This window comes from Dreissena polymorpha, chromosome 6 (assembly GCF_020536995.1).
Source record: "Dreissena polymorpha isolate Duluth1 chromosome 6, UMN_Dpol_1.0, whole genome shotgun sequence".
Taxonomy (NCBI): Eukaryota; Metazoa; Mollusca; class Bivalvia; order Myida; family Dreissenidae; genus Dreissena; species Dreissena polymorpha.
In genome coordinates, this window is record NC_068360.1 from 42,473,944 (window position 1) to 42,486,926 (window position 12,983).

Consider the following 12,983-nt stretch of genomic DNA (forward strand, 5'->3'; position numbering starts at 1 on the left):
ATCGACCTTTTATAATCATTTAGATTTATATAGAAAAAATAAAACAGATGAATATAGGTCGTTATTAATTAACAGTAGGACTGAATATAAGAATTGTATTAAGCAAGCTTAAGCAAATATCATAATAATCAAACAAAAAAATTGCTAGAGGCCAGGTTTAAAGATGCAAAATTGTATTGGAAAAGGCTAATACTGTCAGCTGGTTTACAAACATCAAATATAACCATGGGTGTATTTGTAAATTATTTTAAAAGTATATACAACCCAGATAGCATGTTTTTTTTTCACTTGATGAAGACGTTGTGCACTTTGTTGAAAGGTATGAACAAAATTAGTTTAATATTATGTTTGAGGAATTTAATATTCCCATATCAATACAAGAAATTAACAAGGCAATTTCCAAAATCAGCCCGAACAAGAGTGCAGGCCCTGATTTATATTTAAATATTTTTTTTATACACTGAAAAAGTATACTTACGCCGTATTTACATGCGCTATTTAATAAAATATTTACGTTAGGGCATTTCCCTACGGCATGGTCAGATGGTCTCGTGATTCTTTTACACAAGAAAGGCGGTGTTAACGATGTCAATAATTATCGAGGTATTACACTTCTTAGCACACTAGGACAATTATTTACCAAAATATTAAATAATAGATTATCTGTTTGGGCAGAAAAGTACTATATTTATATAGAAGCACAGGCGGGATTCAGGTCCCAAATGAGCACAGTTGATAATATTTTTGTTTAACATGGACTCATATCTCACATTTTAAATCATGGTAAACAGTTGTATTGTGCTTTTATAGATTTTACTAAGGCATTTGACGACGTCGTAAGGGATAATTCATGGTATAAATTGATAAAGTTAGGTATTCGTGGTCCTATTCTTGATATCATGAGGTCGATGTATAATGCGATTAAGTCCAAAGTCAAACATTGTAACGAAATAAGTGATAGTTACGAATGCATGCTTGGAGTGAGACAGGGTGAATGTTTGTCCCCGTTTTTATTTTCAATGTAATTATATGACTTAGAGTCAGAATTTTACATTAAAGGTATAGAAGGTATTGATGTTAATACTTTAAAAATGTTTCTTTTACTTTATGCTGATGACGTGGTTATTTTCGGTAACACAGCAGAAGAATTACAAAAAGGATTAGATTTACTTCAAGATTATTGTCATCGCTGTAAACTTATTGTAAACACTAAAAAACAAAAATCATAATTTTTAGAAAAAGTGGGCGACAAACTTCTAAACATTTTTACTATAATGGTCAACGGGTTGAAATTGAAAATAAGTTTAATTATCTCGGTATCGTTTTTACACGTGGAGGTTTGTTTTCGGAAGCACAAACTACGCTTTCAGGACAAGCATTAAAATATATTTTCAAAATGAATACATATTTACATAAATTTACTGACCTTTCTGTGAGTCACAGATTAAATCTTTTTGATAGACTTATAATGCCAATTTTGAACTACGGCAGTTAAGTTTGGGGCTTTTATTGTGGTATGTCTATTGAACGTGTTCATATGCAATTTTGTAAACAAATACTTGGTGTAAAAAGATGTACGCAAAATGATTTTTAATATGGCGAACTTGGTCGTCTTATTTGTCAATCTGCTAGATATGTTAATATTATTAAATATTGGATTAAGTTAATTAGAACATCCGAAAATATGTTTACTAAAAAAGTCTACTTAATGTTGGTGAATGATTGTAATGTGTATCCTAATAAAATCAACTGGTGTTCACTACTTAAAGACTTGCTTGGTAACTTAGGATTTTATGAGGCATGGTTGTTTTAGGATGTTGGAAATGACAAGGTGTTCATCTCAAATGTTAAACAGACATTAAATGATAATTGTATTCAAAACATTAATGAGAGACTGAACAACTCAAGCAGAGCCAATTTATACAAAAACATTGCCATTTTTAAATTCCAGTCTTATTTAGATTTGTGCACAATTAAAAAAATTCGAATTTGTTTTTCTGAACTGAGATGCCTTTCACATAGATTGCATGTAGAAAGTGGGAGATGGGCCAAACCTCCCGTTCCTATAGGCGAAAGAGTATGTCATATTTGTAACACATTAGAAGATGAATTTCACTTTATTTTAGAGTGTAGAATGTATTCAGAATTGAGATCCCAGTATAAACCATTTTATTACAGAAATCGACCTAACGTAATCAAATTTATTGAATTACTAACAACTGAAAATAAAACGTTGCTGCGCAAATTATGTTGTTACATATATAAATCATTTATAGTAAGGGCTAGTAATACATATGTACTCTGTTGATATATGTACGTGTTACACGGGCCTATTATAAGAACTGTTTTTGAATGTATTTGATCAATTGTCATTATTATCTTGCCTATTGATATATATATATATATATATATATATATATATATATATATATATATATATATATATATATATATATATATATATATACCACAATATGTTTATATGTTTGCAATGCTTTGGCCTTCTGGATGTTATGCTCAAATAAACTTGAAAAAACTTGAAAACATCATTACCAATTTACAGACCATGTATAATGAATGAGAGCATGCATATAATGTATTAAACATTGACCTTGTACGAGTATGATTATTATGATAATTACTATAATAATAATAATACAAATAATCATAATAATAATAATGATAATATATATATTTTTTATGTTATTGATGATGATGATTATGTTGATGTGAATATTGATGTTGATGATGATGATGATTGATGATTGATGATGATGATGATGATGATGATGATGATGATGAATGTGATGATGAGGAGGACCATGATGATTATACTGACGACGAAGGCGACAACGATGATCTTTTTCTGTTGATGATGATGGTTTTTAAAATTCGGTTAAATAATTCCGTTGGCTGTTTTGACATATTTGCTTGAGATTTGTTGTTCAATAACTAGCTTTGAAAACACATGCAGGGTCTGTCATCCGCTGCATCACGGTGTAAATTTCAGTGGTTTCTAATCATTGTTTTGAACCGTACTAGTAACTGTTGCGTATACATTGGATGCTCCACGTGTGACCACAGCAGACTGTTAAAAAAGTACCGTTAGGTGTTTAATGTGATAGACGTAAAATATCAATAACAATAGGTAATTTGTATGTATTAATTTAATAAATTTATGATAAACTTCCAACAAATTTCATACAGTGTATATCAATTGATCTCAATAATTTCAAATTTAATTAATAGGCATGGACGGTGTCAGAATATAATGGAGCAAAGTATTTTTTAAATATAAAAATCGGCAAAATGTAGTGGTTCCGCTATAGGCTTAATATAAAATTCGGACAAAATGTAGAGGTTCCGCTATAGGCATTCTGAATTTATTTGATTTCAAGACAACTGGACACAACATGGAAAGTATGTTTTATAGTTTTCTACACCTAGTAAGAAATCACTAAACAATGTGATTGATATACCATCATATACGTGTTTCCCTGCTAGCTTATTTATAACGCCTCCATTTCACAATGTACTTCAAGTCCGATATGTTTGAGTAAGTCAGTCAGTAAGTCACGTTGATACAATTGCAGTTGCGTAATGATTGTTCTTTTACAACAGTGTACGCAAAATGAAAACTGAACAGTAATTATAATTGTGAATACTCACGTTTAAAAAAATCAGCTAACGACGCAATTGTATGACTTGAAGATGATTGTTACGTAAGCGGGATTATTTATTTCATTTTTATACCGATATTGACGGTATATAACTCCTCATGAAATAAACTAGCCTGTATCCCACCTTGTTGAATATACCTGTCGCGTACACGGACTATTTTGTACTTTACCACTGAATGATTTTTCATAAGAAATCTCTCGAATCGAGGAAACTTTAGCTTTAAAGTTATACGACCTACAACCTTTAAATCTAGTCAATGGACATAATTTTTCGCCATCCGCCTAATGAATCAGATGATTGATGGAGTCATAAAATGACATACTTATTGCGTCATTTTCCAAAAATATGTGATGTCATCTTTTGTTGTACACGAAACTAGTATGCGATGTCTGGGAATAAAACATTAAGGATGCGCATTTTTTTCGTGTAAATTTATCCTGGATGTAATTATGAAAAAGTGCATATTCTATCGACTAATTACCTCGGATGGAACCGTTGAGACGAATGATTTAGATCTAAATGTAGATTTAGCTTATTCGTGTAATTGATGTTCAGAATCTGCGTGCCTATTTGGGTGTGAAATTGTGTGTGTAGAACATATTGATAGGTGTGTATTTTGGTTCAGTAGTCTATTCGAATTGTTTTGCTTTTGGATGAAACGTAAGGGTATTTTCGTTGATGAATAAACTTTGTTTGTGTTGTTTTATCAAAGAAAGTATTTTCAGTAAGAATGACCCGTTTGCAACAAGAGTTTCAAAGTTTAATAGAATTATGACGGATTTTTTTGTGTTGGGTCACAAACTACAGGATGTGAAGGATAGATCTAGACGCCATCAAAATCTGCAGCGTCCATGAAAAAAGGAGGCGAGTATAGTTTATTGATAATTTATGTTTAGAACGACTCTGTGTGTAAATCTTCATGTACATGTATGTTGACATCGACATCATTTTGTCAAGAGCAATCGCCGCCATATTGGATTTTGATAATTTCTTTCTAAAATAAAATGAAGTATATAAAAGTAAAATCTTTTCGCGGTCGTAATGTGTTACAATTCGCATGCTGCGGAAAACTGAATCGAGGCATATGGTGATTTTTTTTTTCGTTTTACAGTTTTTGTGTGAATTTTTTAAAGACTATTTTGCGTACCAGGACGAAAACATTTATATCACTTCGCACGGTTACAATCGTTTGAGTTTAAAGCGCTTTTAAGATAAATTAACATTATTACTAAGGTTATTAGATATATTTATGGTAAATGTCACGTTGAAAAAAAGGGGTTAAATAGAATAATAGGTTTAGCGTTGAATACAGAAAAGTTTATGTTGCTTGGCTCGAAAACCGAAAGCGCTCGCCAAGGCTCGCGCTCTCGGCGCTGTAAGCCTCGCAACATAAACTTCTCTGTATTTAACGCTAACCTAGTATTCTCTATATATTCGTTGATTCCCTAACTACTGTGGATTCTTTTACTTATAATGTGTTGATATCACACAATGCATATATTAGCTTTTATTTTTCATATAACAATGGTAACAAACGTCACTGAAATGGTTGTCCAGAAACTATAGCATTATTATTTTTTTTTAACTTATTGTTTTGTTTTGTAAGTTGTTAAACGTGCTCGCAAACGGAGAATAAATCATTTATACATCGTGATCAACGAGCGGTTAACGTTTACACCATGTCGGATCGCAAATTATCACGATGCGGATCCGACTGGGAAAATTGCAGCGCCCATTGCAAGAACCGATGCAATAATTTGCGAATATTTAGAGGTTGTCTTAATAACTATTGTTTTGAACAGTCAACGTTTGTGTTACGTTTTAATATGCTATTCCGTAAGCGATATAACTAATTAGTTATAGCAAAGCTCTTAAATATTAAATATTGTCTGGGAAATATGTCAATATGTGTGCTTGACAAGTCTTAGAGGAGCCTGCTTTTTAAATCCTCAAATTGATTTGAAATCATAGAAAATCATAAGAAAGAGGTAAATTAAAATAGAAGCAACAGTTTCGATACAGTAACACATACAAAACATACCGCACTTAATAATTAATTTGAAACATATTTGATGTATTGAATGCCTTAATTGTTAGGCATCGTTGATTTGCTATTTCCGCGGTTTACTTGGGCCATTCTGACTGTAAAACCATGTATGGAGTTGAGTGATTAAGCCTAACATTGGAGCTGGTCATAGTGTACAAATGTAATTTTAAAAAGCAATATTCGTTCTTGCAATGGGCGCTGCAAGATTCTGTGATTACATTAAATTAATTTATCCGCCTAAGCGTTTCAGGCCTGTCAAAAACTGACATTGTGTTCTCAAAAAGATGACCGCTAGTTATTCCTATAAGCGATTCTTTTCAGAACGTTCGCTAATCGCCCATCGTCGATAGTTTCAGATCATTTACAAAAACAAATCAGCTAATGGTTGACCATGGTCTTAGGCTCATTCATAACAGTTTTAATAGTAAATAATAGTTCCGTGTTGAGAAGCCGTGGTGCTTTCTATTATAAAACATATTGTTTTTGGGTGACCACTATCCGCATGCAAGGGAAACATACTGCTCAGCCTCAGGATAAAGGCACGTGTACTTGCAAATGTTTCTTGCTTAAAAGTTAATATGAGTCGTGTTGTGACAAAACTGGGCATAATGCATGTGCGTAAAGTGTCGCCCCAGATTAGCCTGTGCAATCCGCACAAGCTAATCAGGGGCGACACTTTCCGCCTAAATTGGATTTATGCTAAAAAGATACTTCATTTAAACGAACATAGACCATAAAAGCGGAAAGTGTCGTGCCTGATTAGCCTGTGCGGACTGCACATACTAATCTGGGACGACACTTAACGCACATGCATTATGCCCAATTTTCTCAGAACGCGGCTTAATATTTTATAAGTCATGCGTTATTATCCAAATATATTGTCCCGCACAGACGCGGTAGCGCTGTCATCATTTTTAATTTCATGTTTCGGTCAGTACTTTTGTTTTCGTAGGTCTTCTCATATCGAACTGTATTATTCATGTGGAACAGGTCAATTTATTGACACTTTTCATATGAACATGAATTAAATTTTTGTATAGTTCTCACCTCTCTCTCCTGTGTGCGTTCACATATGCTGACTGATGCAATAGTTATTATTTCCAATAACAAATATAATTATATTGCTGCGATGAACGATTCTCTGTTTTGCTTCCATATTTCTGTTTTATTTTATTGTGACTTTTTAACTGTGTTTATTTTTATAACAATTGCACACCATTGTATTATAATATGTGTGTGAAATTAACGAGATATTCATTTGAATATGAACATTTATATTTATTGCAGTCAATCATCAGAATTCGTCGTCTTTTTACATGACATATATTATAGCAATTGTGTACTATTATATGTGATATTACTACAAGAGCGATGTACGACTCCCCCGAACTCTTTGAATATCTATAACGTTATGTTCTCTCTTTGACTAGTTTCATAAGAGACTGTATATTATGAAATGACACTATGTTCGTTATATCATATAAAAATATCAACGACAATGGCAAAAAAGAAAAAAAGAATGGTACGTTTTAAATAAATTGCAACGACCCTTGTTCATAAGTATATATGAGATGTTGTGCTGTTTGCGTGTTTGCTACACTCGTGATCCAAGTTCGCCGTGAAGTTTTACGTCCGATGCATATCATATAAGCTTGGGGGTCACGATAATGACCACTGAATTGTCATTCGTGTGATCAAGTTTCCCCCTTCCTCCTTCTAAATGAACTAGCCGGATGTACACATTACACATTTTGAAATTGAATGTTTAAGATTATTCCAAATTAGAAACTGAGCTTATAAATGTATCGAGGAATTAATCGGACTACCAGTCCATTTCTAAGTTAGTCGTATGCGTGACACTACCCCAGGACTTGAAAAAGATATTAACAAGCATAGTTAAATCTCTTTTTGTTGAACTTTTCTCTTCGGCTACCAATTCTGAACGTAAATGTTTTTAAACATTTGAAAATGACGTAATTCCTAATATAACAATTGGAATCTTTTTTCACTAAAATCTTTTTATTTTGGTTCAATAAGGTTATATTTGACAGCGGTGCGTGCAAATGATCTGCATACTTTATTAAGAACAGTGTCTGTTAACTCGAACTTCACTAGAGTCATCGACAACAAACTTACGTTACATAAACTAAACAATTGATACTGAATAGATGTAATACTATGTTAGCGAATTCAATAAGTTTATGTTTTTAGTCTAGCTGTTATTATATTTTCTGCTTTGATATATATTAATTCTCGGTATATTATTTAACATTTTCCTTTTCTGAAACTAGTATTAACTATATATGTAAAGAACAAAATATGTACAAAAGATATTGTATAGAGTTATGCATATTTATTTTACGAAAGACACACAACAAAACGTATGTTTATAATACAAATTGCAGCATACATTACAGATGAAATATGTGAGTGCTCGTGTAGCTATTGCTCCATTCACTTGTTAACCTAATATAAAATATCACAAACTCATCGAAATCAGACAGAAATACAATAACCAAGTCCTTATATCGAAGATTATTTTAATGCACAATCAAAGGTAAAAATTATAAAAATTATTAAAAAGAAAGAATACAATATGTGAATTAAAACAAGTGTGTTTGCGCTTATAGAACACAAACAACCCGTTTACCATAAATACTTAAACTCATTAAAACTAGCTAATACATTTACTCCGACCATCATCACGTGGTTTGTAATGGTTGCATTGATAAAATAGAGCTCGAATGCATAATATTACTTTGCCTGAAAGTAGGATAATAATCAATACGCAAAATGACGGCATTAAAGCGCACGTATCGAATAATTTGGCTCCCGTCTTTACATGAGCTGACATGAAATGAGGGCACTAATTTCAAAATCAGCAATTGAAAACTACAATTTGCAAGCGAGACTTTGTACGGTAGAAAATACCCAAATAAAAAACATGAACACGTCGAATGCATTAACGACGCCGCTTTAGAAGTCAACATGTCCGTTCATAAATATGCAAACACAAATTGCAAGAGTATTGGGTTATTTATAAAAAAATGTTTTAAACGAATGTAGCAGTTGATACCATCTTAATTAATATTAAGTGTGGTATATAGGCCAATTATGTATTGCGAATGCAACTAAAATACAAACGCAAGAATATTTTAGTAACATGCAATGGGTTTGTAATTTGAAATGAAGTTATTAACTCAACGCAACAGTGAGTCAGTCACATGAAATAAATAGTTATTTACATGAATTTGTTATTCACCTTCATGCACTTCCATATCCGACTTTAGGAATACCACCTTTGGTAGCTAATGCTCGATTGGTCATTGTGGGCTCGGGTACTGATTTAATGTACCCCGGGTACTCTTAAGTATACTAAAATGTACCCCGGGTACGCTAAATATACTTTAACGTGACCATGCCTCGGAACGGCTCATGTAAAACATTGCAGGGGCAAACTGGTTTTCGGACACCGGAACCTCACACACGGTCTTGATTTATTAAAAAATAATAAACAAGATCAACATCAAATCATTACAATTAGCCTTCTTTCCTATCTATCCGTTCAGCCCTATCTATTCGTGAACAATCTTCACGCGAAATTTGCCGCAATCCGAACGGTCGCGCGTGCCCGGTTTCTATATAAGTTTTGACAGGAGATATTTTGCTCCCCAGATATGTGAAAAATGCGAACTAAAAACGTAAGTAATCTATTCAATTTAACTATTTGTCAAAATATAAACCAACCTTTCGCCCAAAACAGTCATCCTTTTAATGAAATATGCATATAATTCACATTTTTTTCTCCGTGTTTACATTTGTCTTTCCGTCTGCAAGGCTGTTTGGATTGCCCGGATCAAATGACGTAATTTTATCAATAGTCCAGTCAGGGAAAGGTTTGACCTAGACAAAATTGCAAAAGAATTTCTTTTTGCGTCATGCGACAGAGGATGACATAGTGTATATCCAAAAAAAAAAGACCCACTGTTTTGCTTTTGCCGTTTTCATTATAATCAACTTTGAAAATGGCAAAAAATGAAGAAATTGGACGTGTCACCGATATGCTACCATACATACGAGATCAGCAGGAAAGTCACGTCAAAACAGGATGACGTCACAAATAATACATGACTGCGTGTGTATATCTTGATTGATTGATTGATTTTATTTGGTAAACATATGAACATTACATAGTTACTACATAATGCAGACAATATAAAATATATTATCACAGTAATATACATAGCAAACCATGGAATGCACACACAATACCAAGGATAACACAAAAAAGAGAAAAATGATTTTCACTTATTTCCATTGTGGTCCTTGTTATTGGTGGCAGTAACCATGAAACAGTCATGTATTAGATTTTAATAATGTATATGTATCAAATATGTACTGTTTAATAAAGTATATTACTGATTAAGAATGAATAAATATAATCACATGTTCATTATTATCACAGAAGTTGCATAAGAAAGTTACACACTGCATAGGTAGTTAATAAACACACTTTGTAGCATACTATAAGTTAAAGAATAATTATGAGATCCTTGCATCTTATTGATCATAAGACTTAAAAATGTATCACAGTATTTTAACAGAACATAAAATTCATAATAAAAATTATACTATAAAAAGCTATAAAGACTCTAAAAACTGTTTCTTGATGGCACCCTTGAAATTGTTAGGTTTAGGTACATCCCTGATGTTTTGAGGAAGATTGTTCCATAAACAGATACCATTATATGTAAATGTTTTAGAACCAAAACTTCCTACTCTTGGTTTGGAAAAACGACCAGAGTCTTCAAATGTAAAATTTTCTGCAAAATGATCAGATTCTGGCTGAGCTACCATATTAGACCTAGTACAACGATTATGTACGCCAGACACTGGCTTAAAATTCTCACCCATATACTCTGGTGCAAGGCCATTTTTAATCTTATGTACATGACAAAGTATGATCTGTTCTACTCTTTTTGAAACAGGCAGCCAACCTAAATGTGAAAACTGTTCTTGACCAACATGTGATCTGTTATCCATATTCAGAACAAACCTTATCATCTTGTTTTGTGTAGTTTGAAGCCTATTTTTAAGTGACTGAATAAGACCAGGGTACCAAAAAGAGCAGGCATAGTCAAAGTGGCACTGTATAAGAGACATGACAAGGAGTTTTCTGGTGTGCAATGTTAAGAACTTACTATTTCTGTATAGGAACTTTAACCTTGAGTTTGCCTTTGTAATAATTGATCTAGCAATGGTTTTACCAGACAGGAACTGGTCCAATACAGCACCTAGGTACTTAACAGAACTTGATGGAGTAATTGACACATCATTGCAAGAGACATTTAACTGAGAATTTGACCTTAGTTTGGGCTTTGAGCCAAACAATATAGATTCTGTTTTACCAAGATGTAGGGAAAGTTTATTGTCCACTAACCACTCACTTATAAGAACGAGATCGCTAGAAAGAATGGATTCAATTTCTGAAATGTGTTTACCAGCTACCAGGATGCCAGTATCATCAGCATAAAGTAAAATTTTATTTCTTACCACAGCGGCCATATCATTCACATAAATTAAAAATAAAAGGGGACCTAAAATGGAGCCCTGAGGAACACCACATGAGATGGAGGCCTCGAAGGACATAGTACCTGATACGTCAACAACCTGATGGCGATCGGAGAGATAGGAGGTAAACCACCTGACTGCGTCACTATGGAGACCAATAGCCTCAAGTTTCATGATTAAAATACTATGATTGACGGTATCGAAGGCCTTCTGTAGGTCTAACAATATCATACCAACCATCTTACCTTCATCCATCTTAAAACGAATATAATCAGATATATGGGTAAGGCAGGTGTCTGTAGAATAGCCACGCCTAAATCCTGATTGATAGCTATACAGAAGCTTTTTGTCATTCAAGTAACCTTCAACTTGGTCATAAATTACTCTTTCAAGGATCTTTGAAATGATACTTAAGATCGAAACCGGTCTGTAGTTTTCAACCTCAGTCTTAACACTTTTCTTATAGAGGGGAATAACTCTCGCTGACTTGAGGTCATCAGGAACAGAACCCTGTATGATTGACAAGTTAACAATATGAGCAAGGGGACAAGATATGAAAGAAGCACTATCCCTAACAAATCTAGCAGGAATGCCATCCAAACCTGAGGCCTTATTAGCACTTAATTTATGTGTATGCTTTAAAATTGTATTTTCAGACACAATGGAAAATGAAAAACTGTTTGGCACAACACCTTTAGTAGCGTAGTAATTACTTACAAAATTCTTGCCATATTTATTAAAACTTTTTGGAAGTTTCTCAACAAGTATAGAAGCAACTGTTGTATAAAATGAGTTAAATTTTTCAGCTACTGTAAATATGTCAAAGAAAATTTGCCCATCAATCTGAAGCCCTATACTACTTGATGAAGAGTTCCCTTTTTTAGTGGGAAGACCTAACTTCTTAAGTGTGTCCCAGAGAGATTTAGAATTGTTTTTATACTGTTCCAGTTTATCTGAAAAATAATGTTTCTTGGCCTTACAGATAAGTGACTGAGCTTTATTTCTCAACTCCTTAAAATTATTAAAACTTTCTTCCATTCTATTTATCTTATATACATGAAAAGCTTTGTCTCTTGCCTGGATACTATTTAAAATATCAGGAGTAATCTTGGTAGATACGACGAGATAAATACTGGCATTCGGCTTTGAGATCATCATATCTTCAGGTATTTAACAGTATTTTATATTGAGATAGAACACGTTGATCATTGATGCAAAGAATTTATGCATAACATAATTATTATAACGGTTTCTCGAATATTTATTTTAATCTCGAACCACTCTGCCTTCGATTTTTAAGGCAAATTAAGATTTCTGCGAGGCGATTCTGTTTTCGTCTGTAAAACAAAGTTTTTACGGCTCTTTTCAAAAACCCGTTGGGAAAATAAACAGTTTTTCAAGCGGCGATTAAGGGCTTGACCAAAACGAATAAAATATGTCAAATATTGCGAGAGAACTTTGTAAAATAAAGTACGGAAGCCAATAACGGCCATAAGAAAATTAGTCTCCACTATTTTAGGGAAAACATTAAAAGGTCGCATTTAAATGTTTTGTGTGTGTGATTTCTATATAATCTTTTATTACGTGTTTTACAGGAATCCAGTCCTATAAAATTCCATGAGATGTAAGGACAGTTAGAAAGTGGATGATGAACAGATCGAAAGAATGATGGACAGACTGATAA